Here is a 4599-nt window from a genome sequence, read left to right as displayed (position 1 = left end):
CTTATATCCTACAAGTTTATCAATGCTCATAGGAAGAACACCATTCTTTCTTCATAGTCCCAGCAAAAGCCCCAGGGGTAATTCTCAATGATCCACATTGAGTCATGAGACATTTCCTGAACCATGACTAATTGGTTAGGCCTGGGCCATAAATTTGTCCCTGTGTCGGTGGGGGGTTTGGCATTCCCCAAACCAAGAGGATGGAGAGTGATAAAGAAAACAGAGACACTCTGAGCAGTTGAAGGGGTAGTGGAGCCTCGGTACACAAAAGCCACCAATGCCCGTTACACAGACAACAGAGATAAACCCAGGAAGGAGATGAAGAAAGAGTCGAGGGGTAGAAGGTGCTCCTCACAGAAGCGTGGCGTTATTGGAGGCAAGGAAAGAGAACGTCTCGAGCGGGATATGTAGGCAGTGGGGTCAGATGAGAGCCCAGGGAGAATGAGGACCGAGTCGTGTTCCCTGGATCTAGCACTGAGGTTTTATTGGGAGTGGTGAGAGTGAAGTGAGATTTCGGTGGTTGAAGAGGGAGCGAAAGACAAGAAGCAGACACAGTTATGTGCAGACAGCTGTTTCAAATACTTCGGCTGTGAAGGGAAAAAGAGAGATGGCACAGTAGCCAGTGGGGAGAGACTTGAGCCTGCTGAAAACAAAGAGCTGGGAATAATAATACTATCATATCTGTCACTTACTGAACATTTACTACGTGCCCAACACTTTGCTACATTCCGACATTACAAAACTTTGGCTCATGTGTTTTGACTTCAGAGTGGAGATTTTGCTAAAGAAATGGTCTAGCAAACCACGGGAATTTCAAAATCTATACCCATATATAGTACCTGCCTTCCAGTTAGCTATCGTAGCTGAACTTTCTTTGTTCCTGTCTAGAGCCAGTGTCCCCTCTGAGCCGCTAGACTCAAGGACGTGGCCCCAGCTTATCTTCCCTCTCCGATATCATCAACTTTTGCTCTCTGCTGGATCACTCCCATCAATTTATAAACATTCTATTTCTCCCATCTTTGAAGAGACTTCTCTTTATCTTCCCACCAGTTACAGCTTCTTTGAAGCCAATCTCCAAAGAACTGTGTCCGTTCACTGTCTCTAATTCCTCCCCTCTCATTCTCTTAATCCTGCTCTGATCTGGGTTTTGCCCCAGCATTACCCTGAAACTGCTCTAGTCAAGATCACCAATGACCTTTGCCTTGTTACAGCCCATGGTTAATTTTCGGTCTTCTCCTTATTTGATACATTTGCTCCCTCCTCCTCCTCAATGCACTATCTTCTGTTGGTTTCTGGGACAACACGTCATCTACTTCCCATTCCTTCTTTGTCTCTTTGTGGGTCCCTTTCCTTCTTGCAGACTTCTCAGTGTAGGGATGCTCCAGGGCTCAACCCTTGGTTCTATTCTCTTCTCTATCAGCTTTCACTCCCTTGCTAATTTCATCTGATTTCATGGTTTAAATGCCATTTGTGTGCCAGCAACTTCCATATTTATATTTCCAGCCCTGGCCCGGTGTGGTGGCTGATGCCTGTAATCCTAGCACTCTGGGAGGCCGAGGCAGGAGGATACCTTGAGGTCAGGCATGCGAGACCAGCCTGAGCAAGAGTGAGATCCCGTCTCTACTAAAAACAGAAAAAATTAGTCGGGCGTGATGGTGTGTGCCTGTAGTCCCAGCTACTCGGGAGGCTGAGGCAGAAGGATTGCTTGAGTCCAGGAGTTGGAGGTTGCAGTGAGCTAGGCTGACGCCACAGCACTCGCCCGGGGAAGAGGGTGAGACTCTGTCTCCGAAAAAATAAAAATAAAAGTAAAAATAAAAACAAATATATTTCCAGCCCAGACTTTTTTCTAAACTCTAGATTTACTTATTCTATCCAACAACGCTTGAATATTGAATAGCTATCTCAAATTTGTTTGTTTGTTTATTTATTTATTTTTGAGACAGAGTCTCACTCTGTTGCCCTGGAGTGTAGAGTGCCGTGGTGTCAGCCTAGCTCACAGCAACCTCAAATCCTGGGCTCAAGAGAGCCTCCTGCCTCAGCCTCCCGAGTAGCTAGGACTACAGGCGTGCACCAAGAGGCCCGGGTAATTTTTCTATTTTTGATAGAGACAGGGGTCTGGCTCTTGCTCAGGTTGGTCTCGAACTCCTGAGCTCAAGCAACCCTCCCGCCTCAGCCTCTCAGAGTGCTAGAATTACAGGTGTGAGCCAACACACCCGGCCTCAAATTTAAAATGTTCAAAATGAGACTCCTAATCTCTCCCTCTCCCTTCCACTCCCCCAAAACCTGTTCCTACCACAGCCTTTCCCAACAAAATTAAGGACAACTTTCCAGTACTCCAGTCCCCAAATCCTTAAGTCATTTTAGTGGCATACCAAGATTGGTGGGAGCAAGCAGTGGGTGTGGTCCGCCACGGTGGGAAGGAATATTTTATAACTTTTATTTTATTTTACTTTTTTTTAGAGACAAGGTCTCACTCTGTTGCCCAGGCTGGAGTACACTGGTGTGATCATAGCTCACTGCAGCCTTGAGCTCCTGGCCTCAAGTGATCCTCCCACCTCAGCCTCCCAAAGTGCTGGTTTTGCAAGCATGAGGCACTGCACCCAGCCCTTACTTTTAATATTATTTAAAATTGCAGACATATCATGATAACAAAATAGCACACTAAAATTTAGTCTGTTTTAGTATCATTTTTTTTTTTTTTTCTGAGACAGAATCTCACTGTGTTGCCCGGGCTAGAGTGCCGTGGCGTCATCCTAGCTCACAGCAACCTCAAACTCCTGGGCTCAAGCAATCCTACTGCCTCAGCCTCCTGAGTAGCTGGGACTACAGACGTGCACCACCATGCCCGGCTAATTTTTTTTTTTCTGTATAGATTTTTAATTGTCCAAATAATTTCTTTCTATTTTTTTTAGTAGAGACGGGGTCTCACTCTTGCTCAGGCTGGTCTCGAACTCCTGACCTTGAGCGATCCACCCGCCTCGGCCTCCCAGAGTGCTAGGATTACAGGCGTGAGCCACCGTGCCCGGCCGGGAAGTGATGTCTTACCATAGTTCTAATGTGCATTTTTCTGATGACTAATAAGCCTGAGCATCTCTTCAGATGCTTGTTAGCCTTTTGGTTTTCCTTGTCTGTAAATTGCCTGCCCATATACTCTTTGCCAATGTTGATGTGCAGGAATTCCTTATTTTTTAGTCCATTATCAGTTTTAATTATTGCAAATATCTTCTTCCACTGTCTTTTGTCTTTTTTTTTTTTTTTTGAGACAGAGTCTCACTCTGTCGCTCCAGATAGAGTGCATTGGCATCATTGTAGCTCCCTGCAACCTCCAACTCCTGGGCTCAGGTGATCCCCCTGGCTCAGCCTCCCGAGTAGCTGGGACTACAGGCCCCTGCCACCACCCTTGACTGATTTTTCTGTTTTTTGTAGAGTCTTGCTCTTGCTCAGGCTGGTCTCCTAGCCTCAACCGATCCTTCCATCTCAGCGGTCCAGAGTGCTAAGATTCTAAGATTACTCCAGGGCGCCTGGCCCCGGAGTCCTTAATTTAAAGTAATCTAAATGATTTGTGCTTTTGATTAATAAAAAAAATTTTTATAGATGAGATCTTGCTATGTAGCCCAGGCTGGAGTCAAGTGGCTATTCACAGGCACCATCATAGTGCAGTAGAGCCCTGAACTCCTGGCCTCAAGGGATCCTCCCACCTCAGCCTCCTGAGTAGCTGAGTAGCTAGGTCTACAGGTACACATGACCATGCCCAGCTGACTTAAATTTTATTTAAGGAACACTTAACCACTCCTAGTTCATAAATATATCCTCGTATACAGTAGTCCTCTCTTACCTGTGAATTCACCTTCCCTGGTTTCAGTCACCTCACCAGATACCAAATCTTCTGGCACCTTGGTCTTGAACTTCCTAGCCTCCAGAACTGTGAGAAATAAATTTCATTATTTATAAATTACCCAGTTTGTGATATTTTGTTATAGCAGCAAAAACAGACTAGGACACCATTAGGAGTTACTCCCCCACTCTCCCCAGCCCCTGGCAACCACCAATCTACTTTCTGTCTCTATGGATTTGCCATTTGGACATTTTGAATAAATGGACTAATGCAATCTTTGGTCTTTTGTGGCTTCTATTTAGCATAATATTTTCAAGGTCATCTATAATGTATCACTATTTCATTCATTTTTATGGTTGGATAATATAGTCCATTGTATGGATAGCCCACTCTATTCATTCATCAGTTAATGAGCATGTGGGTTGTTTCCACTTTTTGGCTATTATGAATAATGTTGCAATAAATATTTGTGTGGACATATTTTTATTTTTTTTATTTATTTATTTTTTTGAGACAGAGTCTTGCTTTGTTGCCCGGGCTAGAGTGAGTGCCGTGGCATCAGCCTAGCTCACAGCAACCTCAGACTCCTGGGCTTAAGCAATCCTACTGCCTCAGCCTCCCGAGTAGCTGGGACTATAGGCATGTGCCACTATGCCCGGCTAATTTTTTTTCTATATATATATTTTTAGTTGTCCAGATCATTTCTTTCTATTTTTTAGTAGAGACGGGGTCTCGCTCTTGCTCAGGCTGGTCTCAAACTCCTG

This window comes from Propithecus coquereli, unplaced genomic scaffold (genome assembly GCF_000956105.1).
Source record: "Propithecus coquereli isolate 6110/MARCELLA unplaced genomic scaffold, Pcoq_1.0 Scaffold178, whole genome shotgun sequence".
Classification (NCBI taxonomy): Eukaryota; Metazoa; Chordata; class Mammalia; order Primates; family Indriidae; genus Propithecus; species Propithecus coquereli.
This window is presented reverse-complemented; position numbering follows the sequence as displayed.